The sequence below is a fragment of the Protopterus annectens genome, chromosome 12.part0 (assembly GCF_019279795.1).
Source record: "Protopterus annectens isolate FY-2018-M chromosome 12.part0, PAN1.0, whole genome shotgun sequence".
NCBI classification, from domain to species: Eukaryota; Metazoa; Chordata; order Ceratodontiformes; family Protopteridae; genus Protopterus; species Protopterus annectens.
In genome coordinates this window covers 1,094,556,625-1,094,583,259 of record NC_056746.1, presented here as the reverse complement: position 1 = coordinate 1,094,583,259, position 26,635 = coordinate 1,094,556,625, and the positions used below count along the sequence as shown (strand labels likewise).

Here is a 26,635-nt window from a genome sequence, read left to right as displayed (position 1 = left end):
TACCCCCTGTCTTGGACATCCTAGATGATGTTTACTCGGAGGCCTGCCTTAACCCGGACTCTCTACCTCCAGCTCCAGTTAAGCCTGACAGGTACTACATGGTTCCTGACTCTCACCAATTTCTATACAAAAGCCATGCTGCTGACCCAGAAACCATCTCACAGGGCCCCAAGGAAGTTAAGGCCTCCATTGCCAAAAATCCATTGCCTTCCGAGAGAGATTCCAGATCCTTAGAAAGGTGGGGGGGAAAGGTATATACCTCGGATACCTTATCCATGAGGGCCTTAAACTGTCAGTTTCATATGCTAAAATACCAACAGTTTTTGTTATCACAATTGAAAAGTAAAATGTCACAACCTGAACAACCAGACTTGAAGGAGTTGCAGGATTTGATGCATAGTGCAGAACAAGTGGGTAAGCATACCTTACAATGTGGTTTTGATGCTCTAGAGGCCTCATGCAGAGCTGCTGTTAGGATCAGTCATACGTAGGCATGCCTGGCTCAAGGAACAAGCCTTGCCTGATCATGTCAAAGCTAAATTACTAGACGACCCTCTTCAAAAGTATGTACTATTTGGTGCTAATGCTGAGGAAGTATTAAGGAAAATGGAGGAAAAGGCTAAATCAATGCAAACTGTGAGGTTCAACCCCCACGTTTTAGTAGAAATTGGCCTTCCAAAAACTGGTCCTTTCCTGCCACACAGACCCCAAAGAGGCAGATACAGGCGCCAGAGGGGCAGAGGACAATCCCAAGGATCGTATAGAGGCAGACAATGGCAAGCTCCTACACAGAGGTGGTGAGGACAACTCGCAATCTTTCAGAAAGCAAACCCAATGACTTCCCCTTTGCATGCCAACCAGGTCTCAAATGGCAGCCCCCTTAGGAGGAAAGCTGGCATTATTCTCAAAATTGGCATGTCACAAAGAACAAATGGATCCTGGACATGATAAACAGAGGCTACAAGTTCCATTTTCACACCCTTGCCACACAATCAAAGGGCAGAGGCACAAAGGCAAATTTCAGATCTCATAAACATGAAAGCTATTCAAGAGGTACCTACGCACGAACAAGGTCAAGGTTTTTATTCCAGGCTATTTCTGGTGCCAAGAAAGGGAAAAGATTGGAGACCTATTTTGGATCTATCCATCCTAAACGCATTTCTACTAGTACCAAAATTCAAGATGCTCACTCTACAGCAACTTCTTCCCATGCTGGGCAAGGAGTCTTGGCTGGTAACATTGGACCTCAAGGAGGCATACCTGCATGTCCCAATCAGACAAAATTGCAGAAGGTACCTCAGATTTCTTGCAGGTTCAACCCATTATCAATTCTCTGCATTGCCCTTTGGCTTATCTACTGCGCCCAGAGTATTCATGAAATGCCTGGCATCAGTAATTGCCTACTGCAGACTTCAAGGGATACAAATGTACCCCTATTTGGATGACTGCCTGATCCAAGGGGACAGCAAGCACATTCTTCTGAAACATCTGGCTTATGTAATAATGTTATTGAACTCTCTGGGATACACAGTCAACAAAAAGAAATCGAGGCTAATACCCTCTCAGAAGATAATTTTCCTGGGTGCCAATTTGGACACAAACACCCAGATGGCCTACCTCATGCCAGAGAAGCAGGGGCAACTAATTCAATACTTCAGAACACTAGCAAATTGCACCAGGCTGACTGCAAGGAAAATCCTGCAGGCTCTGGGATTCATGGCATCTTGCATCTTACTAATCCCATGTGCAAAGCTGCATATGAGGAAACTACAATGGTACCTGAAAAACATATGGTCTCAACACAGCCAGAGTTTGGAAACAATACTACCACTAATTCCATGTCTGCAAAAGGAATTTCTGTGGTGGGCTCAAGCATGTCAAACACAGGTCTTCCATTCAGCAAGCCTCAAGCAAATCAAGTCATCACAACAGACGCCTCTGACTACGCCTGGGGGGCGCACATGATGGACCGGTGCATTCAGGGCAAATGGTCCCAAAAAGAAAAGCACCTTCACATCAATCAAAAAGAAATGCTAGCAGTAATAAATGGTATTATAGCTTTCAAGGACCTTCTACAACCACGTCAACTATTGATAAGAACGGACAACACCACAGTTATGTGGTACATAAACAGGGAGGAACACATTCTTACCCCCTATGCAGACTGGCCATGTCACTTTGTAACATGGCCATGGACTTATAAATGGAACTACAAGCACAGTACTTGCCAGGCATGGAAAACACGCTGGCAGACAACCTAAGCAGGAATATGACAGATCCACACGAATGGAAATTGCATCCAAAGATTTTTACAAAAATAATCCAAGAATGGTTAAGGCCAGACATAGATCTCTTTGCCTCCCACAAGAACCATCAATTGACAAAATTCTGCTCAAGGATCTTCCATCCAAAGGCCTGGAGAGTGGACGCTCTTTCTTTCAGTTGGACATCAATGACAGTTTATGCCTTCCCTCCTCTTCCTCTGCTGCCCAAAGTTCTATTAAAGACCAAAGCAGACAGACCAAAGATGATCCTCATTGCTCCAGACTGGCCAAGGCAACACTGGTACCCACTCCTGAGGAGCCTGACGCATTCCCCACCATGGACCCTGCCTCTAATGCCTCTTCTGACTCAGCACAGTTTCAAAACTCTTCACAGCCAGCTAAAACACTCAATCTAGCCGCATGGAAGATTCCTTAGCATCACAACAGGCCCTACTCTCCAAGGAGGTGCAGGATGTCATTTTGGAGGCCAGAAGGCCATCAACTAGAAAAGCTTACTCTGCAAAATGGAAACGTTTGTGTCTGGAATGAGAAAAAGGGCCAGGATCCTGGAAAACTGAATTTACCTCAAATACTACAATATTTGGCTGAACTGATAAGCAGTGGACTTTCTCCTCCATCAAAATCCATGCCTCAGCCATTTCTGCAGAATACAACACTGATCCACCTTTATTCTCTCACCCTCTCAAGACAGTTCCTCAGAGGGGCTAAGAATTTAAGGCCTCCAAGGAAACAACCAATACCTGCTTGGGATCTTAATTTCATTCTGGAAAAACTGACCTTGCCTCCCTTTCAGCCAGCTGCCTCATCAGATTTGCAATATTTGTCCTGGAAAACAGCTTTCCTTCTGGCTATCACCTCAGCTCGTAGAGTTTCAGAACTACAGGCTCTCATGGCTGTCCAGCCTTTTATCTTCCATCAGGACAGAGTTTCCTTACGAACCAACCCGTCCTTTATGCCTAAAGTGGTATCCAGGGTAGCTTTAAATCAGGCCATACATTTACCTACTTTTATCCTAATCCTCAAAACAAAGGGGAGAGATTACTACATTCCTTGGACATCCACAGACAACTGCGTTATTTGGACAGAACAAAGCCTTTCAGAAAATCATAACCGCTCTTTGTGGCCTATGCGGTAGGAGCTCAAGGGAAGCCAATTTCCAAACAGACAATCTCAAAATGGATAGCCCACTGCATACGCTTTTGCTATTCCTTTCATGGCAAAACTGTTCCTACAGGCATTAGAACTCATTCCACCAGGGCCACTGCCACCTCTGCAGCCTTCCTCAGAGGAGTTCCTACCAAGGATATTTTGGAAGCAGCCACTTGGAGTTCTGTGCATACCTTCTCCAAGCACTACAACCTACCATTATACTCCAAATCTAGAGCAGGCTTTGCCACTGCAGTCTTGCAGGGCATTTTGGCTCCTCCTAGTTCCACCTAGTGCCTACCACCCCTTTCTTAGCTTTGGGATTCTACCCATCTGTTATGACTGCAGCTGTATGCACGATGAACATAGTACAGTTTTGTACCTACCATAAATGTAGCTGTTCGAGTGCTAATACAGCTGCAGTCCAGGTTTCCCTCCCTCCTTCCCCTCTTGGGACAGGCCTATAGGTTAACACATCCTCATACAACCTGATTGGGGTTTTCATTTATTATGTATTTGCTTGCAACTACTGTATTTTGATTATATTGCACTGCATTATCACACAAATTTATGTATTGCCTTCCTTCTGGGGGCACCTGACATCTGGGGCAAGAAAAACTGAAGAAAATGGCGTCTGCTGGATGTCCTTCAAGGATGCATCTGCAGTCCTTACAAATGGGTTGTCCTGTCGTCAGGCAGCCCTTCGGTCGGCCGGATTCCAAAGTCTGGGTCTGGCCTCGGCTGGTGTCGCACTTCACCCGACGTCATAGCTGCAGTTATTCGGGTATAAAGGCACCAGCCGACGCCATCTTCCTCAGTCTTTCTTGCCGCGTGGCGCCCGAAGCAGAAGCTGTTCGCAAGTGCCGGTCGGTCAGAACCAGAGAATACTACTGAATACTACTACCGAAGACTTCTAAAAAGCTAAGTACCCCGTTGGGGACCTTTTCTTGCCTCAGCCGATGTCAGAAAAAGTGAATAACTGTTTAACTTGTGGGAAACAAATACCTCATAAAGATTTCCACTCTTACTGCTTACCTTGTCTAGGCCCAGACCACGACGTCGCAGCTCGTCTAGCCTGTGCTTCTTTTAACCGGACGCTTAGACGCCGGTCGGAATTTGCTGAGGAGTTTTTCGCTCGATTTTGCTTATATTATGCCGCCGGATCCTCCGACTTCGCAAATATCTAAAAGCAGAAAGGACAGACACTCGCGGTCCGCGGTTTCGGCCGAAACCGCGGTTAAGCCGACCGCGAGTGTCTCGGTTTCGACTGAAACCGAGCAAGCGGTTTTTCCTTCAGCCGAAAACTTACCTTCTACCGAGGCCTCTTCCAACCTCGTGGAATCGGCTTCTGAAATCCCACCTGCTGTTGCAGTTTCTGAGGAATTATCAGACACTATTCCCTTGGATATTTCAACCCCTGCATGTGGAGCTGCTAGGCCACCTGCAGCCATGTCCATTAAGGCCTTTGCCAGGGCTAAAGCAGCTTAAGCTACTAAATCTGTGCCTGCTAAGACCCCCTCTCACAGGCCTAGCTCTAGTTCACAAATGCTTAGTTTAGCAGAGGATCTCATTTCTTTAATCCGAGGATCCCAACCTCAACCGGCCGACCGAGGACCCGCCTGACTGCAGGAGAACCCATCTGTTATGACTGCAGCTGTGTTAGCACTTGGAACATCTACATTTATGGTAGGTACAAAACTGTACTTTCTAAGCTATTTGCAAAGAATGCATTAGATTGTACCTCTTAAGTGCAACCTTCCTAATATGTAATGGCTTCTCAGTATTTATATGTAATGTTCCTTTTTACTAGTCTGTATCATCTGTAATGTTCTTCACTAGTCTGTACTATTTGTAACGTTTTGCTCTTGTCTGTAACACTTGTAAAAATTATAATCTAAAACCTATTGTAACCTTGCTTGTTTTTGGAGCTTTTCTCCCCAGGACTCCATTGAAAACGGGTTCATATTGGCCCAATGGACTATCCTGGTAAACCAACTGCAAATAAATAAATTTCGATGTTATGTGATCCTATCTCCCCTACATTCTGTACTGATGGGTTCGGAGCCGATCCTCGGCTCCGACTCGGCACGCTATACTATAGAACTAAGTCTCTTATTGGCTGAGCTATCCTACATCCCAGGATGCACCACTTCTGCTTCCCCAGATCTCGTTTGCCGCTTTACAGCAAAGACGTGGTCTCGGACTTGGCTGAGCTAAGTGTCTATTTCTTCACAAATTTGTGTTAAATTTTTGATTAACCCCCAAAAGTTGTTTTAGCAGCTATCGTTGTGTGGCTGATTTTTGATTAAGTTTTGTGGTAAATTTGTCTTTTATTGGAGGGAAAGGATCCTGTTTAAGTTAGAGGGGCCTTGCCCTCGCGCGCGAGTTGTATATTTAGTGTGAGTCTTGCTGTAGTGTTATAGTTGGTCAAGTATCCCGTTTTCAGTTAGAGGGGTCTTGCCCTTATTTGCCTTTTCTTGACAAGTTTTTTTTTTTTTTGGTTGTAGTGTTTGGGAGTCTGTCGAAAGAGCACAGACCATCTGGGTTCAAGAAGTGCTCTAAATGCAGCTACAAAATGTCCAGAACGGACGATCACTCTGTGTGTATTGTTTAGGCCCTAAACATCTTCAGGAGTCTTGCAGCGTTTGTCACGCTTTTTCCTCCCGGGTCCTCCAAGAGAGGAAAAACAAATTGATTTTAAAAGGGCTTATTAAACCTACTTTTGAGGAGGCTTTATCTTCTTCCTCTTCTCCCTCGAGGAAAAAGAAATCATCGGCTCCGACCAGTCTGTCGGAACCGGCCACAAAGAAATCTCGGCAGGCTTCTCAATCGGCTCCACGGACTTCGGAGCAGAGGGCGGAACGGTCTGCCTCGATGCCTCCAGCCTCGACTCCTCTGGCTTCGGAGCCGACGGCTGGAGCTTCGAGAGGCGGGTCACCTTCATCCGCTCCACTGTCTTCGGAGCCGATGAGAGTTGCCCGCTCAGACTCTTCCCCTTCGGCGCCGAAGCCCACTTCGGCACTGAGGGAAATTGCAATGGTTGTGGAGTCTCCCTCGGCACCGATATTTATCGAGATGATTCGGAGCCGGTCCCCCAGTCCTTCGGAACCGGAGGAGAAGTCGACTCGAACCCGTTCGATCTCTTCTCGGTCTTCGAGGATGTCGGATTCGGACATTGACAGGGTACTTCAAAGGCTGTTTCAGTCTCCAGTCTTCCAAAAGTTAGTTTCGGCTCCAGCCCAGTCTGCTCCGGAGCAGATTGCCCACCCTGTGGTCTTGGTTCCTCCTCCAACAGCCTCGGCACCATTGGAGTCTGTGCTGGTGGAGCCGATGGAGGTTTTCGGGTCGGCTCCGACCCTTACTCCAACCCTGACCTTCGGGTCGGAGTTCGGTACGCGGACCTCCTCGGTCGGCCCCGGGGGTGACGCTTCGGGACCGATGTTTTCGGTTCCGAGCCTCCCTCTCGGTGCGTTGGCTGCAGGGGTGCCGTCTACTGTTGTGGCCTCGACGATCGGACTTTCCCAGGACTCTGGGGGTCCGGCCTTCAGGGCCATGAGGAGTGCTTTGGCCAAATCTTCTTTGGCCACCTCCACCGTTTCACCGTCACCTTCCCTTGGCACGGAGACTGGTTCCTTTGTAGTCCCCCTGTCTCAAGACAGCAGAGCCCTGGGGCCTGAGGTCACCCCCTTGGGGTTTCCCCCCTTCCTGAAGGTCCCTCCGAAGCGTCTTCGGAGGAACCTCCAAGGAAGAGACAGTGCAAGAAGCATGTCGGCTCCCCTGATGAGTCTCTCACCTCGGACACCGACCTCGATGATGCGGAGGGGTCCCCCAAGTCGTCCTCGGATGATGTCTCCTTTGTGGACATCTTGGAAATCCTGAAGCAACGAGGCGACTGGCAGTCCAAACCCCCTTCCGCTGAGGAGTCTGTATTCCTCAAGGCCTTTGGGGCTCAGCCCTCAGCCTCCTGGGTGTCTCCGCCCTTCGATGAGCTTCTGGATTTGATCTCTAAGGGCGTGGGAGCACCCGGATTCTGTGGAACCGGTGCCAGCTCGCCCGAATTTTCTTTCAGCCCCCCCTGAAAAGGACTTCCTCTCCAAAGGTGTGGCCGTAGATGCCCTGGTGGTGGCATCTGCTACCCAGCAAGATGTGGCAGAGGCTTCGACGTCCGTCCATCCTCCTAATAGAGTCCAGGAGCATGGATCGGTACGGGAAGCACACCCTTACTTCAGCCTTTACTTTAAGGTCTCTGAATTATCTGACGCACTTCACCAGACTTCAGAGGGATCTGGTCAAGGAACTTTCAGATACCCTCTCTGGTAACCTACCTGAGCAGTTGGCCCAGACTGTTAGCTCTCAGTTGGCTACTCTATCATCGATATCTAACTCGTCCATGAGGCTCATTTTGTATGCAGCCGAGGGGGCGAGTAGAGCGGCGGGTACAGGTGTTGCTCTACGGAGACAAGCCTGGCTCCGCCTGTGTCATTTTGCGGAGGCCTTCAAGTCTTCCTTTGCCGACGCTCCCTTTGATGGGTCCTCTTTGTTTGGACCCAAGGTAAAGGACACCTTGACCTGCTGTGAACAAGAGGGTAAGACTTTGACTGCCATAGGGGCACGGTTTTCCACTCCCTTCCGGCCTTATCCCAAGGCTAGAAGAGGGGGGGAAATGTGGTTCCATAAATCTCAAAAGACTTACCCATCACAGCAGGACGATTCCCCTTCTAGAGCCAGAGGAGGGGGAAATTTTTCAGGAAGACTCTGTCCCAGAGGCGGCAGAGGCCCCCGCAACACTGGAGACCGCGAGTCCTTTCGTGGCTCCTCAACCTTCCAGCATCCCTGAAGGATTGCCCGACTGCGCAGCTCCGGAGCCAGTCGGGGGTCGTTTTTCGAGGCACCTAAAGGCCTGGGAGAATATCACTCAGGACCGATGGGTGCTCTGAATCATCGCCGGAGGTTACGTCATCCCCTTTTCACAATCCCCCCCACCATCCAGAAAAATCCCGGACCCACCACCCAGTCAGCGGGATCTTGCAGCCATTGAAATCTCAAAGCTGCTTCAAAAAGGAGTCATCCAACCGGTCCCCGTAGGCCAGACCGGATTAGGGACTTACTCAAAATTCTTTTTGGTGCCAAAAAAGACCGGGGACTTGAGGCCCATTTTGGATCTCAGCAAGCTAAATCGATCAGTCAAGAAGTCCAAGTTCCGGATGGTCACCTTGCAATCCATTCTCCCGCTGCTGGAGAAAGGTGTTTGGATGTGCTCCATAGATCTCAAGGACGCCTATTATCACATCCTGATAGATCAGGCGTCCAGGAGACATTTGCGCTTCAGCCTGGGAGACGGTCATTTCCAGTTCCGTGCACTGCCCTTTGGTCTCACCACAGCCCCCAGGGTGTTCACCAAATGTTTGGTGGTGGTGACTGCTCACCTGAGGAGTCTAGGATTCCAGGTGTTTCCATATCTAGACGACTGGCTCCTAACTGCCACCTCCAGGCTTCTACTCTTACAGAACCTAGCAGCCACTATATCTCTAGGCAACTCCCTAGGAATCACCTTCAATTGGGCAAAGTCTGTGTTGCTGCCATCTCAGCGCATACGGTTTATCGGAGTAGATAGATTCAAAGCAGATGCGGGTCTATCTTCCTACAGAGAGGATAGAAACATTACAGTCTCAAGTTCGAGCCTTGCTTCTCAAATGTCAAGCCCCAGCCAGGATGGTCCTACAACTGTTAGGTTCTTTGTCGACCACCGTTCTCCTAGTCCCCTTGGCAAGATTACATGTGAGGCTTCTCCAGTGGCTCCTGTCAGTCCAGTGGTCTTATCAGGATCTCCCTCAGTCACCTCATTCGGATCACAGAGACGTGCAAGCAGGACCTTCGTTGGTGGCTTCTTTCCTCCAACCTGGATCAGGGGTGACCCTTCGTTCCACCACCTCCAGTGGCCACATTGACTACAGACACCTCCCAGACGGGGTGGGGGGGACATTACCTGGGCAGGTCAGTCCAAGGCAATTGGCATTCCGACGAGAGTCTCCTCCACATCAACATACTGGAAATGAGGGCGGTGCTTCTATCTCTGCAAGCGCTACACTATTACCTCCCTCCGGGCGTGATTGCCATTCAGTCCGACATGTCAATAGTCTGGTACCTGAACAAGCAGGGAGGGACCAGATCCTACCCCCTTTGCAGAGAGGCCATGAAAGTATGGGACTGGGCAGTTGCAACCGAACGTTTTCTGGTAGCGACACATATTCCTGGGAGATCCAATGTAATAGCCGACAGACTGAGCAGAACTATTCTCTCCCCTCACGAGTGGTCTCTGAACGACAGTGGCAACTCAGATTTTCAGAAGATGGGGAACTCCTTGTTGCGACCTTTTCGCAACCCCACTCAACGCGAAATGCCAGCAGTTCTTCTCTCTCACCCCAGTTCCGGGGGAGATTCCCAAGGACGCCCTAGTCCAAGCTTGGCCCACCGGCCTGCTATACGCCTTTCCACCGGTTCCCCTTCTTCCCAAGGTGATCCAGAAGGCGATTCACTTGGGGAGCAAGATGATTTTAGTTGCCCCATTCTGGCCTCGTCAAGTCTGGTTTCCCTATCTTCGGAAATATGCACTGGATGGTCCATGGTTCCTGGATCAGGTTCCGGACCTCTTGATCCATCAGTCGGGACATCATCATCAGTCCCTTCACTCATTGAGGTTAACAGCTTGGCTCCTCCTCTTCGACCATAGTCAGGAACCATGCTTTGGACCCGGAAGTCATACATATCTTGTCCTCGGCCCACAAGACTTCTACTAAAAAAATGTGTAACAGCAAATGGAAGAGATTTGCTATTTGGGCCCAACTCCGGGGATTAGATCCCATATCTGTCCCGGTGTCAGAGGTTCTGAAGTTTTTTAGCTTCTCTATTCAATCCAAGGTTCTTCGGTCTCTACCATCAAGGTTCAATTGGCAGCTATTTCCAATTTTCATGAAACTATAGACCCATCTTTGAGCAACAAGTTGTGTAAAGCCTTCTTGAAAGGTGCTGGGCTGCTACAACCTCCGATTTCTCATCCCGCTCCACCGTGGGATCTTAATGTGGTGTTAGGTGCTTTGACCTCTTCCCCTTCAAACCGGCAGCAACTTATGACTTGAAATTTCTTTCTTGGAAGACTGCTTTTTTGGTTGCACTTACATCAGCCAGAAGAGTTTCGGAACTTCAAGCCCTATGTGTCAAACCACCGTACCTGGTTTTTCACAAGGATAGAGTATCCCTCAGGCCTAATCCATCCTTTGTTCCTAAGGTTTGTTCTAGTTTTTGTCTGCAACAGTCATTGGAACTTCCAGTTTTCTTCCCAAAGTACTCAGAGCGGAATACATCTTCCACACATTGGATGTTCACAGGCAATTGCGCTTCTATTTAGGACGCACCAAACACGGAAAACAGATCAGTTGTTTGTGTCCTTTTCGGACAATAAATTGGGCAAAGCCGTCGCGAAGGTCACTATTGCCAAGTGGATCAGAGACTGTATCAGTCATACTTCCTTTCTAATAAAGAGCTTACAACCACAGTGGAAGCTCATTCTACAAGGGCTATGGCTACTTCGACAGCATTTCATTCTAAGCTTGCCATTAGTGACATTTGTGCTGCGGCTATGTGGTCTTCTCCTCACACCTTCATTTCTCATTACAAATTGGACGTGGCATCTCGGGGGCGAGCTTCCTTCAGTTCCACAGTTCTCAGGAGTGTTTTCCAGTGAGCCACCCAGGAATCAGGTGCTAGGGACGCTGTCCCATCAGTACAGAATGTAGGCGAGATAGGATCACATAACATCTTTTAGTTATGTACTTACCATAAGTTTAGATGTTTGGGATCCATCTCACCTACATTCCTAATAACCCACCCTCCTTCCCCCTACCTTGGAGATCAGAAGAGACCGGACGGTTCGAGTTTAGCCGTTTCATCTTGAAACATCTGGCAATATTATATCAACAGTCTGTGTGTGCATGTGTGCGAACAAACAAGATCTGGGGAAGCAGTGGTGGTGCATCCTGGGATGTAGGATAGCTCAGCCAATAAGAGACTTTGTTCTATAGTATAGCGTGCAGAGTCGGAGCCGAGGATTGGCTCCGAACCCATCAGTACAGAATGTAGGCGAGATGGATCCCAAACATCTAAAGTTGTGGTAAGTACATAATTAAAAGTTCTCTCTGTACTCCAAAATGGCTTTAAGCCATCCGACTACCGATCATCCGAAAAAACATAAGGATAAAGACAGAGACAGACCACATAGGTCCAAAATTGCTGACAAAGCTTCTGTTAAGCTAGTCGCCAGTTTGCCGGTACTCTGTGAGGTGCTTTTGCAGCCCCCGATACCCACGTCTACAGATTTGCAGGCCACTACTGAGACCCATTCGGAGTCCGGTATGCCTCTTTAGCTGTGGAACCTGCGGATGTCTCTACCTTGGATGGGTCTGGAGCCGCTGTGCAGGCACCAGCTTCTGAGGGTGTATTCAGGCCTATCGATTTTCATATTAAACCGACTTTTCAGCCTAAAGCTCTCACTAGGCCTAGAAAACCGACCAAAGAGCATTCCCAGGCCCATATGCCTCAAAGACAAATGATTAGAATGGCTGAAGACCTTAATACCTTAATTAGGGGTAAGCCAGCCTTCCCCTTCTAAGAGCCCTAGAACTGATTTTCTTTCTGATTCTTCTGGTCAGGAATCTGATATCTGTTCCTTCTGACTACCAAGATTTACCCTTGTCTACTTATGAGGATTCTGATGTAGAGGATTCCATTACCTCTGCTTCCCCTCCAGAAGATTTTTCTTTTGGTGAAACCTTGTATACAGTTAGGGAGCATTTCCACTGGGAAAGCCAGGACTCTTCTCTCCAAAAAGAGACTTAGGGAATTCTTAAACCTGCCTCAACACAGGCCTGTAGCTATCCCAACTGTTCTGGAGATTGTAGATTGTTTTCTTTGAATCCAGCCTTACCCCAGAGACACTGCCTCCAGCTTCCAGGAAACCTGACTGGTACTACAGAGTACCTGACTCTCAAATTCCTCTTCAGGAATCCTACTGCGGATCTTGAGACCATTTCCAAAGGACCAAAAGGCATTAAGGCTACTACTGCCAAAAATCCTACCCCTTCTGATAGGGATTCTAGAGCTTTAGACAGATGGGATAAAAAGTTATACACTTCTGCTACTTTGGCCATTAGGGCTTTAAATTGCGAGGTTCATATGTTGAAGTATCAGCAGCATATTATGGGACTACTTAAACAGAAAATGATGTTGATTCCTGACTATTTACAAGAGTTAATGCATTCTGCTGACCAGGTTGGTAAACGTACTTTGCAATGTGGGTTTGATGCTTTAGAAGCATCTTGCAGGGGTGCTGTCACTGGGTCTGTACTTGAAGACATACTTGGCTTAAGGAACAAAACTTGCCAGATCATGTTAAAGATAAATTACTGGATGCACCCTTAAACCAAGAGCACCTTTTTGGCAGCAAAGCAGAAGTCCTCAAAAGGATGGAGGAAAAAGCTAAATCTATGGAAATTAAAGATTTCTTACAAGTACAGCCACCTAGATTCAGTAGGTATTGGCCTTCAAAAAACTGGTCCTTTTCAGGCAGTTTCCGTCCAAACCCAAGAGCAGCAGACCACCTAGGCTAGTGTCTCGGGCTACGCACAGATCTAAGCAGTGGGGGGGCTCCCACTTCCAAAGCAGGGAGTAGTACGCCCAACCCCTTGCGGAAAAATGGCACAATGACTTCAACCCTTCCAAGCCCTGCTCAACTGTCTACTCCCTGAGGAGGAAAGCTCGCTCTGCATGCAGAAAACTGGGAACTCGTTACCCAGGGCAAATGGGTTTTAAACTGTTTCCCAAGGATACAGATTCCACTTCCCCACACTACCAACCCCAAATGGTTGGCCAGACCTACCCCCAAATCAATGGCCGGAGGCCCAACAGCATGTTCTTTCTCTCCTCAATATCAGGGCTATTCAACCTGTCCCAGCAGAACAAAGGGGAGGAAGGTTTTTATTCAAGACTTTTTCTGGTACACAGCAAAGAACAACTGGCGTCCTCTCCTGGACCTCTCTCTTCTCGACACCTTTCTGGTAGTTCCAAAATTCAAAATGCTAACTCTGCAACAGCTTCTTCCCATACTAGCCAAGGATGCCTGGCTGGCAACCCTAGACTTAAAGGAAGCTTACCTCCACTCCCCAATAAGGGAATCTTGCAGGAAATACCTAAGCTTCAGGGCAGTTCTCTGCACTTCCCTTTGGCTTATCTACTGCGCCCAGGGTATTCAGTGTTTAGCTCCAGCCATTGTATTTTGCAGGCGGAGAAATATTGAAATTTACCCCTACATGGACGATTGTCTTATTCAGGCAGAAAGCCAGGACTTGCTATTACAACACCTGGTATTCGAAAAAAAAACTTCTAAACTCTCTGGGTTACACCATCAACGAAAAGAAATCTCACCAAGTACCCTGCCAATTGTATTCCTGGGAGCAAGCTTGAACACAGTTTCCCAGATGGCATTCCTCACTCCGGAGAAATAACCTATTTCAAACTATTGGCCACAAAACCCCAGCTATTTGCAAGGAAAATCCTGCAAGCCCTGGGGTTCATGGCCTGTTGCATTTTACTAATTCCATATGCAAGACTGCATATGAGGAAACGCCAATGGTATCTAACAAGCCTATGGGTGTCAACATTCTCAGGACCTGGAAACAATGATTTCTATCATTCCTTGTATGAAGACAGAGTTCCTTTGGTGGGCAGAGACCTGCTACCACAACAAGGGACTCCCTTTCACTCTACCCCATGCCGCCCAAACCCTAACAGATGCATCAGACTATGCATGGGGGGCTCAAATGGCAAGGCAGTACATTCAGGGCAGATGGAACCAGAGACAGATGCACCGGCATATCAATCAAAAAGAAATGTTAGCTGTACAGAAGACAGCTTTCAAAGACAGTATTTTCCCAGGACAGCAACTGGTAAAGACACAACACCACAGTTATGTGGTACATAAACAAGCAGGGGGTACCTCTGCAGACTAGCCATGGCTCTGTGGAACACAGCCTTGAGCTACCAAGTACACCTGCAAGCACAATTCCTACCAGGCAAACTAAATTCACTGGCGGACTACCTAAGCAGAAATCTCATGGACCCACACGAATGTAAACTACAAAATATTCAACCGCTTGAACAAATGGGGGACTCCAGAGGTAGACCTGTTTGCTTCCCCTCAAAACTACCAGTTGCATAAATTTTGCACATGAACTCCCCACGGCCAAGCTTGGAAAGTGGATGCCCTGTCCTTCACCTGGTAAAGCCTCTGTTTGCCTTTCCCCCTGTGCCTCTCCTCTAGAAGGTCCTACTAGAGATCAAATGGGACAAGCTAAGAACAGTACTGATTGCACCAGACTGGCCACGCATGCACTGGTACCCCCTCCTGAGCAGTATGACACTGCTGCAACCATGGCACCTACCTCAGACCCCTTCCCTGCTGTCCCAGCAGGAGGCGGGCCAGACTCTGCACCCTCCGCTTCAAACCCTGAACCTTGCAGCCTGGCTAATTCCTTGAGCTCTCCCCTAGCATCCCTCAGTACCCTAGCATCCCTCAGTAAACAAGTACTGGATGTCATTTTGGGGGCAAGGAGGCCTAGTACTAGAAAATCCTATGCTGAAAAGTGGAAAAGATACTGTTCCTGGAGCCTAGCTCAAGGGATGGGCACAGCGGTGCCCAGCTTACCTCATATTCTACAGTACTTAACAGAAATGCTCCACAAGGGCCTATCCTTCTCAGTTAAAATTCATGTCTGCCATTTCAGCACATAATACTGAGCCACCCCTCTTCTCTCCCCCCTTGCTAAAGCAATTCCTTAGAGGGGTCAACAATTTAAGACCCCCAAGAGAGCTCCCACTCCAGCCTGGGACCTTAACTCTGTATTGGAAAAGCTCACCCCTCCTTCCCCTTTGAACCAGCTGCTACAGCAGAGTTGAAATTCCTTTCTTGGAAAACAGCCTTTCTTCTAGCCATTACTTCAGCTGGAAGAGTGTCTGAATTACAGGCCCTCATGGTAGTGGAACCCTTCATTATCTTACATGCGGACAGGGTTTCCCTCAGGACTAATCCTTCCTTTATGCCCAAGGTGGTATCTTCTGTGGCCCTAAATAAAGTCCATTCATTTGCCTACTTTTTTCCCTAATCCACAACAAACTGGAATGAATACTGTACTCTCTGGATGTGCACAGACTATTTAGGCTTAGTTCTGTCCAAATAGAATCTATTAGAAAATCTGAACAGCTGCTAGTTGTCTTTGCTACAGGGGCAGAGGGGAACGCTATTTCAAAGTAAGCCATTTCCAAATGGATAGCCCGTTGCATCCATTTCTGCTACAAGCACCATGGAAAACATACCCCGCAGGGAATAAGGTCACATTCCACCAGGGCTGCATCTACGTCTGCGGCATTTCTGAGAGGGGTCCCTACTAGGGACCATCCTAGAAGCTGATACCTGGAGCTCTGTATATATCTTCAAGCATTACCACTTGCTTATCTTTTCTAAATCCAGAGCTGGATTTGCCACTGCAGTCTTGCAGGGATTAATAACTGGCCCTAATGCTCTTTAACTTCCTCCTCCCTTAGCTTTGGGAATCCCCCAAATGTGATGACTGCAACAGTGAAACACGAAGAACATAGTATAGTTGTGTACAATTACCATAAATGTAGATGTTAATGTATTCACTGTTGCAGTCCTGGATGATTCACTGTTGCAGTCATTACATTTGGGTTATCTGCCTGCAGGTAGCCCTCAGCCGGCTTGAATATCAGTCTTGGAGCCCTGCGTCAGATGCTGTCTCTCCTTCCATGACGTCAGGGGTATAAAGCATGCAGCCTATGCCATTACATCTGTCTTTCTTGTCGCGCGGTGCCCAAAGCAGAAGCAGTTCACAAGTGCCAGTCAGCCGACTCCTGAAACTTTCGTTTTCGAGTTTCAAAACCTAAGTATTCAAAAAAGCTAAATACCCTGTTGGGGATCCTTTTTCTTGCTCTAAACTGTTGTCAGTAAAAGTTACAATTGTATTACCTGTGGAAAGCAAATACCTCAAAGATTTTCATTCATACTGCATTCCTTGCTTAGGCCCAGACCACAACGTCCCTTGCTGTCTGTTTTGTGCCTTATTCAATCCTCGAACTATTCGTAGTCCATTTTTGCATCAAACTATTTCAGTACTCTGTTTAATTATCCAGAAATGGCTTCAGTAGGACGTCTGACTACCGACATTAAAAAAAAAAAAAAAGTGAAACTTAAAGATAGACCGCATAGGTTCAAAGCTGTTTGATGCTTCTGTTAAGCTAGTCGCCAGTTCGCCAGTACTCGGGCATTTTCGCAGCCCGTGATGCCTGCTACTTCAGATTTGCAGGCCTCTACTGAGACCCATTCGGAGTTCGGTATGCCGCGACATGCATCTTCGACCATGGAACCTGCAGATGTCTGTACCTTAGATGGGTCCGGGGCTACTGTGTAGGCACCGGCTTCTGAGGATGTATTCAGGCCTACTGACTTGCATTTCAAACAGACTCCATCTTCTTTGATGTCTAAAACTCGACCCACACCTAGAAAACAGACGTCCAAACCGTATGGTCAGGCCCATATGCCTAAAAAAAATGAATGACAGAAGACCTTATTACTTTAATTAGGGGAAGCCAGCCTTCTCCCTCTTAAGAGACCTAGAACTGATTTTCCTTCTGATCAGGATTCTGAAATGTCTGATCTGAAGTAGTTAACTTCATTTGGTCTGCAACCTGTGGGATACGGATCCGATCTCGGATCCGAGCCAGCAACTTTACAAAGCTTATATCCGAGCTCCTAGCTCCTCCCCTTACTCATAATCCCCTGCCAACCCTGGCTGACCTCGGATCTAGTTTGCCGCGCTTCTGAACAGCAGCTAGATTGCGAGCTCCTGGTCTTTTGGTCAGAAGTCCTTATCTTAAATTTTTCTCAAACTTTGATTTTGTTGTGTTGGTTAGGTTTCCCTTCTTATAACCTTATTTTATGTAACCTCTTTAAATTTTTCTAGTCAAATTTTCCTCCCCATCCCTCGCTGGTCGTAGTCTGTGTGTTAGTGTGTTTGGGGCCTACTGAAGTGAGTTTTCTTTAGCTAACATGTCTGAGGCCCCAAAACCAATATTTTCTAAGTGCACCGAGTGTGGCCATAAGCTCTCCCCCCAGCGGATGGCCACACTCTGTGTGTTTGGTGCCTTGGGGCTGAACACCTCTCTTCTGGGTGTTCTATCTGCGTGGTGTTCAACCCCAGGGCACTGAAGGACCGGAGGTCGAAGCTGATCCTAGCGGGACTCTTGCACCTGGATTTGGCTTCGGCCTCCGGTGCTTCTGTGGCCTCCTCCCAGGCTTCTGTGGCGGCCACTCCTGCCTCTCTCGACTCAATCTCCCACTTCTGCGCCGGAGGAGAGGGAGGCCAGGAAAGAAAAAAGGAGGGAGAAGCACCACAAGCGGTGGGCCGAGGCCTCTGCTTCGGGCCCCCCGGCTAAGTGGGCTTCTCCCTCCACTGCTTCTAGGTCTCCTCCTCTGCTCCGATCTCCGTCGAGGTCATTGTGGCGGCACTCCCGGCCATTGTGGCGGCACTCCCGGACAGCCTTTGTGGCCTCGAGATCCACCTGTAGCCTTTCGGATGCAGATTTGGACCGGGTGATGCAAAGGTTCATCCAGGCCCAACTGCAGATAGGAGTGCTCCTGCCCCCCCCCCCCCCTCCGGGGGGGAGCTCAACACCCTTCTTTGCCCCGATAGCTCCTTCTCCGACCCGCTTCCCGAGCGCTTTGAGCCGGGCAACGTTGGAGCCGGGGTATCAGGTACTTCGGCTCACTCTTCCTTCGAGTCTGTCGGATCCGAGCTCTGGATCCGAGGGGGATCGGTGTGCCTTCGGCTCCATCCCAGGTCTGAGCTCACTGGTCCTTCGGATCCGATGCTCTCGGCACCGGTTCCGATCTGTCCATCGGATCCGAGAGAGAGCAGCTCTCCCTCTGCCTTCGATGTGGTGGAGAGGGCTCTGTTGAGTGCTTCCAGGCCCCCGGTCCTTGCTTCAGCTCCATCCCGCACTCTCTCTCGGTTAGGTCAGGCTTCCATCATCCGGCCCCAGGGACAGCCTGCTTTGATGTCTGAGCTATGTGGCTGGGGAGACCTCCTCGGACACCAACAGGCAACTAGTCTTCTTAACTCCCAACGGTTGCACACTGAGGGCACATGTGCGGGCCATCTTTCAAGCTTCAAAACCTCCAGCGGGATTAGTTCTGAGGGCCCTGGGGTCCATGGCAGCCACTTTAAACCTTCCCATGGCGCGTCTGAACATGAGGATTTTACAGTAGACTCTCCAAGTCCAATGGTACCTTCATCAATACCCCTTGAGTCACCCCATTACTCTCAGCAGGGCCTGCAAGAGGGCTCTCGTTTGGTGGCTTCAATTGCTGGACCTCCAGGCGGGCGCCACTTTGCCACGCCCCCCCCTCTCGCCACAGTGACCACGGACGCATCTGGTCTTGGGGGGGGGGCATTATTCGAGCAGGATGGTCCAAGTCACGTGGAACGATTCGGAGACCTTATTGCACATAAATGTTCTAGAGATGAGGGCAGTGCTGTTGTCGTTGCAAGCACTTCAGAGCCTTCTGCCTGTAGGAACAATTGCAGTCCAGACAGTATGTATGTGGTATGGTATATCAACAAATAAGGGGGAACCAGGTCTTACCCACTCTGTCGAAGCCATGAGTGTGGAAATGGGCGATCTCCACCAACCGCTTTCTCATTGCAACGCACATTCCGGGAAGGACCAACATCCTGGCGGACAGACTTGAGTCGCACCATCCTTTCACCTTACAAGTAGTCCCTCAATCCTCGAGTAGCGAGTCGAATTTTTGCCGTTTGGGGGCAGCCCTGTTGCAATCTTTTCGCATCTCCCTCAAACACGAAATGCAACAATTACTTTGCTCTCATTTCCTCCTGCCGGGGAAGACCTGAGGGACGCCTTGGTGCATGCTTGGCCACCCGGTCTTCTCTATGCCTACCCTCTTCTTCCCCTCATGCTGAAATGTCTTCAGAAAGCCAGTCAGTTGGGGAGCAGGATGATCCTCATTGCCCCATTCTGGCCTCGCCAAGCTTGGTTCCCTTACCTCTGGTCTCATCGAGTGAATCCGCCCTGGATTCTAGATCCCCTTCCTGGTCTAATCTCCCACCCCCAGGGGCTCCCACTTCCCGACCTCGCCAGCCTCAAGCTTACTGCTTGGCTGCTCCAGTTCCATTTGTAGCTAGGACTCCCAGTATCTCTTCTCCAGTTAAAACTATCCTAGTAGCAGTGCACAAGCCCTCTACTAGGCAGGTCTATGGTAGTAAATGGAAGCGTTTCTCTGGGCAGAACGCCATAATTTGTATCCTTCTACAGCCCCCTTGCCTGCGGTGCTGGACTTTTTTCAGGTCTTTTTAATGGCGGAGCTAGCTGTTCTACGGTTAAGGTTCAGTTAGCAGCTATCTCTCATCACGTAGGTACTGAAATGGGTCCTTTGATTACTACAAAATTATGCAAAACGTTAGGGCACCTTTCTTCTTAGACCTCCAATAAAGGAAGCGGTACCTCCATGGGATTTGACCTTGGTTTTACAAGCCCTGACAGCCCCTCCCTTCGAACTGGCATCTTCAGTAGACCTCAAATATTTGTCTTGGAAAACAGCCTTTCTTGTGGCTATTACTTCAGCCAGGAGAGTATCTGAATTGCAAGCTTTTTGTGTGAAACCCCCATACTTAGCCTTTCACAAGGATAGGGTTTACCTCAGGACCAATCCCTCCTTCCTCCTGAAGGTAGTTTCTGAATCTGTTAACCAATCTGTCAATTTGCCGGTCTTCTTTCCTAACTACCAGAACAAAGGGGAGTACAGACTACATTCTTTGGACGTGCACAGACAACTTAGATTTTACATTCATAGGACATCTGGTCATAGACAATCCGACCAGTTTGTCTCCTTTGCCAAATTTAATCTAGGTAAACCGGTCTCGAAAGTTTCCTTATCGAGATGGATTTCACAGTGTATCATTACAATGTATCAAAATTCCGGCAGGCCCGCACCTCAAGGAGTTCGTGCCCATTCAACTAGGGCTATAGCTACATCTGCTGCCTTTAAATCTAGGGTTTCCTTGGATGATATCTGTTCAGCAGCCACTTGGGCCTCATCTCATACCTTCATCAATCATTATAAATTGGACATTACCTCCAGAGAGAACTTCTTTTGGCTTTGCAGTGCTCCGGAATATCCTTCCATGAAGGCTGCCCAAGGTTTAGGTAGCTGGGGACTCTGTCCCACGGGTTGCAGACCAAATGAAGTTAACTACTTCAGATTAAGAAGTTATGTACTCACCATAACGGTCCATCTGAGTAGGTAAACTTCATTTGTCTGCAACCCTTCGCCCCTGACTTCAGATGTGTTTCATGTCATATAGTGATGTACCATTTCTGATAATGTAGTTAGTTATCCACTATTGTGCTTGCGGGCAAACTTGATGTGAGGTCAGTCAGGGTTGACAGGGGATTTTGGGTAAGGGGAGGAGTTAGGAGCTCGGAGCTAAGCTTTGTAAAGTTGCCGGCTCGGATCCGAGATCGGATCCATATCCCACAGGTTGCAGACAAATGAAGTTTACCTACTCAGATGGAATGTTATGGTGAGTACATAACTTTCTTATTTCTTCTGATTACCAGGATTTGCCCTTGTCTACCTATGAGGATTCTGATGCAGAGGACTCCATACCCTCTGCTTCCCCTCAAGATTTTTCTTTTGGTGAAACATTGCACACTCTTGGGGAGCATTTCCGCTGGGAAAGACCAGGATTACTTTGACTCCAAAAAGAGGCTTAGGGAATTCTTACTCCTGCTTCAGCACAGGCCTTTAGCTATCCCTCCTGTCCTGGACATTGTAGATGATGCCTTCTTGGGATCTAGCCTGGACCCAGACACTTTACCTCTGGCTCCCAGGAAACCTGACTGGTATTAAAGTTCCTCTTCAAGAATCCTACTGCAGACCCAGAGACCATTTCCCGGGGACCTAAAGGCATTAAGGCTACTACTGCCAAACCCTACCCTCTCTGATAGACATTCCAGGGTCATGGACAGATAGGGTAAGAAGGTATAAACTTCTGCTACTTTGGCCATTAAGGCTTTAAACTGCCAGTTTCATATGGTAAAGTATCAGCAGCATATTGTGGGGCTACTTAAAAAATTATTCCTGACTCTGCTGAAAATAAAGAATTACAGGATGTAATTCATTCTGCTGAACAGGTTGGAAAACATACTTTGCAGTGTGGTTTTGATTCACTAGAGGCATCTTGCAGGGCTGCTGTCACTGGGTCTGTTCTTAGAAGGCATGCTTGGCTTAAGGAGCAAAATTTGCCAGATCATGTAAAAGCTAAATTACTAGATGCTCCCTTAAACCTAGACTGCCCGTTTGGCAAGAGCAGAAGTAGTACTTAAAAGATGGAGGAAAAAGATAAATCTATGCAAACTGTTAGATTTCCTGCAAGTACAGCCTCCCAAATTTAGTAGGCATTGGCTTTCTAAGAATTGGTCCTTTCCTGTCTCTTCCAGGCCTTCAGTCCAAACCTAGGAACAGCAGACCACCTAGGCTACAGTCTCAAGGTACTCGCAGGCCTAAGCAGTGGGGGGCTCCCACTTCCAAAGCTGGAAGTAGTAAGACACCCCCTTATGGAAAACTGTCACAATGACTTAACCTTAAACCTTCCAAGCCCTGCTCAACTGCCTGCTCCCTTAGGGGGAAAGATTGCCCTGCATGCAAAAAACTGGGAACTCATTACCCAGGACAAATAGGTTTTAAATAGTTTCCCCAAGGATACAGATTCCACTTCCACACCTTACCAACCCCAAACTGTTGGCCAGACCTGCCCCCAATTCAGTGGGGCAGTGGCTCAACAGCAGGATGATGTCCTTCAAGGATGCATCTGCAGTCCTTACAAATGGGCTGTCCTGTCGTCAGGCAGCCCTTCGGTCGGCCGGATTCCAAAGTCTGGGTCTGGCCTCGGCTGGTGTCGCACTTCACCCGACGTCATAGCTGCAGTTATTCGGGTATAAAGGCATCAGCCGACGCCATTTTCCTCAGTCTTTCTTGCGCCGCAGAAGCTGTTCGCAAGTGCCGGTCGGTCAGAACCAGAGATTACGAACTACTTCGAAGACTTCTAAAAAGCTAAGTACCCCGTTGGGGACTCTTTCTTGCCTCAGCCAATGTCAGAAAAAGTGAATAGCTGTTTAACATGTGGGAAACAAATACCTCAAAGATTTCCACTCTTACTGCTTACCTTGTCTAGGCCCAGACCACGACGTCGCAGCTTGTCTAGCCTGTGCTTCTTTTAACCGGCGGACGCTTAGACATCTGTCGGAGTTTGCTGAGGAGTTTTTCGGCTCCGATTTTGCATATATTATGCCGTCGGATCCTCCAACTTCGCAAATTTCTAAAAAACGCAAGGAAAAGGACCGACACTCGCGGTCCCACGTTTTATGAAACCGCGGTTAAGCCAACCGCGAGTGTCTGTTTCGGCTGAAACCGAGCAAGCGGTTCCTCCTTCAGCCGAAAATCTTCCTTCTGCCGAGGCCTCTTCTAACCTCGTGGAATCGGCTTCTGATATCCCACTTACTGTTAGTTTCTCAGGAATTGTCAGACACTATTCCCTTGGATATTTCAACCCCTGCACGTGGAGCTGCTAGGCCACCTGCAGCCATGTCCATTAAGGCCTTTGCCAGGGCTAAAGCAGCTAAAACTACTAAATCTGTGCCTGCTAAGCCCCCCTCTCACAGGCCTAGCTCTAGTTCACAAATGCTTAGTTTAGCACAGGATCTTCTTCCCATTCTTCTTCCCATATACGATACATAACTCTTCCTATCTAAGCTTACGTTCCCTTAGAATACCTACCCTGTAATGCAAGTCTATACAACTTTTTGAATGCATAAAACATTACTCTTTTAACTTATTCCCCTGACATTTATTCCACATCAGATTGCATTGTTTTGAATGCTTCTTGAATTTTTGAACCTAAATGTATTAAATGTTTTTATCTTTTACTCTGTATAAGTAGTATTGTAATTTTTGCATGTACCTGTTTTTGTCTGTATTTGGAGCTTTTCTCCCCAGGACTCCATTGAAAACGGGTTCTTTTGGCCCAATGGACTATCCTGGTAAACCAACTGCAAATAAATAAATAAATAAATCTCATTTCTTTAATCCGAGGATCCCAACCTCAACCAGACAGGACCTCTCATCCGCCTCCAGAGAAGAGGCCTAGAGCAGAGCCCCCTGAGCCAGTGTCTTCAGATGATTCCTCTGATGATTCAAATGATACAGACCCTCCAGAGGCCCCATACTCCCCTTATGAAGACTCTGATGGTGATGAGTCCATTCCTTCTGCCTCTCCGCCTGAGGAATTTTCCTTTGGGGAAACCCTGCATGCTATGAGGGAGCAATTTCAGTGGCAGGGCCAGGATTTTTCAGATTCCAGAAAAAGGCTTAGAACTTTGCTGCATTTACCACAACATAGGCCTTTAGCCATACCTCCAGTTCTTTCTGTTGTAGATGATGCATTTAATGATGCTTGTACTGCTCCTGATTCTCTGCCTCCGGCCCCTGTTAAGCCCGATAGATACTACAGGGTCCCGGACACACATTACCACTTATATAAGGCTCCCCTTGCAGATCCAGAGACTATCTCCCAAGGACCTAAGGCTGTAGCAGCCACCTCTGCCAAAAAACCCCTCCCCTCTGAAAGGGAATCCAGATCCTTAGAGAGATGGGGTAAAAAAGTTTACACTTCTGCTACTCTTTCAGCTAGGGCCTTGAACTGTCAATTTCACATGATGCAGTATCAAGAATTTTTACTAGATCAGTTAACCAAAAAAGTGTCCTCAGATGAAACAGACAAAAAAATATGTGCAGGAAATGGTACATAACATTCAACAAGTCAGTAACCATTCCCTCAAATGCGGCTATGATGCACTGGAGGCTTCCTTTAGATCAGCCATGACTGGCACAGTCATGAGAAGGCATGCATGGCTAAAAGAACAGGCCTTACCAGACCATGTCAAATCAAAACTATTAGATGCTCCTATGGATAAGATCAATTTGTTTGGCTCTCCTGCACAACAGGTACTGAAGAAGATGGAAGAGAAGGCAAAATCTGTCCAAACAGTCAAAGATTTCTTGCAGGTCCAACCACCGAGGTTTAGCAGGAATTGGCCCTCCAAGAATTGGTCCTTTCCAGACTCCTCCAGAACTCAGAGAGGCAGGAATAGGCGTTCAAGAGGCAGAAGCCAATCCAGGGGTGCTTACAGAGGACGTCAGTGGCAGGGCAACAACCAGCGAGGCACAGACACAGCCACCACCACCACAACTACTGGTCAATCACAGTGACTTGGCTCTGGCACCGCCTACCAGGGAACAACTGCAAGCACCCTTAGGCGGGAAGCTAGCCTTATTTACGACAAACTGGCATTACATCACGAGACAAGTGGATTTTGCAGATAATAGACCAAGGTTACAGGTTTCACTTCCATACTCTACCAGGGAAGAGAGGAATGCCAAACCTACCTCCAGATCAAAAGGCAGAAGCACTAAAACAAATATCTCAATTATTAAGGATGAGAGCTGTAGAAAAGGTACCATCTATGGAGCAAGGGAAGGGATTTTACTCCAGACTCTTCCTGGTACCAAGAAAAGAAGCCAAATGGAGACCTATTCTCGACTTGTCCGCTTTAAACACATTCCTCATTGTTCCAAAATTCAAAATGCTGACCCTACAGCAGCTTCTTCCCATGCTGGGCAAGGAGTCTTGGCTGGTGACTCTAGATCTCAAGGAGGCATACCTGCACGTCCCCATACGACCAAACTGCAGAAGATACCTCAGATTTCTTGCAGGATCAGAGCATTATCAATTCTCAGCATTGCCCTTTGGCTTATCTACTGCGCCCAGAGTGTTCACGAAATGCCTGGCATCAGTAATTGCTCGTTGCAGGCTTCAGGGAATCCAAATCTACCCATACCTGGACGACTGCCTGATACAAGCGGACAACGAAAGCAAGCTAGTAGAAGATTTACAAACGGTCATTTATCTGCTACAAGCCCTGGGATACACAGTCAATTTAAAAAAGTCAAGACTGATACCATCTCAGAGAATAACCTTTTTGGGTGCAGAGTTGGACACATCAAGGCAAATGGCATTCCTAACAGTAGAAAAACAGGAGCAGCTACCTCTCTACTTCTTGGCCTTAACAAAACAGAACCATCTGACAGCAAGAAAAGTTCTGCAAGCCTTGGGCTTCATGGCATCCTGCATAATATTGGTTCCTCATGCCAGGCTGCATATGAGAAAACTACAGTGGTACCTAAGGAATTTATGGTCTCAACACAAGCACAGCTTGGAAACCCAGATTCCCATTATTCCATGCCTGAAGCAAGAATTCCTATGGTGGGCTCAGGCTTGTCAAACACAGGATTGCCCTTTCACAGTGCTCAACCAAGCCAAACCATCACGACAGACCTCGGATGGGGGGCACACATGCTGGACAAGTGCATACAAGGCTTATGGACTCAAAACCAACTGCACCTACACATAAATCTAAAGGAAATGCTGGCAGTAAAACTGGCAATTCAGGCATTCAGACCATTCCTTCAGCAAGGTCTATTGATGATAAGGACAGACAACACCACAGTTATGTGGTACATCAACAAACAGGGAGGCACACACTCGTACCCTCTTTGCCGGATGGCACTGGATCTCTGGAATGTGGCCCGGAGCTACAGCATACAGTTGAAAGCAATTTTTGTACCAGGAAAAGAAAACATCCTAGCAGACATTTTAAGCAGGACTACCACGGATGCCCACGAATGGATGCTGCATCCGGACATCTTCAAAACCATTACAAAAAAATGGGGACTCCCAGAAATAGACTTATTTGCATCCCCACACAATCACCAACTAAAGAAATTCTGCACAAGGACGTACCACCCACTTGCTTGGAAGGTGGACTCCTATCCTTCAGTTGGAAAAACCTGGCAGCATATGCATTTCCACCACTTCCTTTGATGCACAAAGTGCTATTGAAGATCAAAGAGGACCGTCCAAGGATCATTCTGATAGCTCCAG

General features: G+C 47.9%; 1 protein-coding gene across 2 annotated transcripts in view; it reads left to right on the top strand.

The window, feature by feature from the left end:
* The window catches only part of SRSF6 (serine and arginine rich splicing factor 6), an 826,370-nt gene that overhangs the window by 621,583 nt on the left and 178,152 nt on the right, over positions 1-26,635 (top strand). The gene's annotated exons all lie outside the window — the stretch shown is intronic.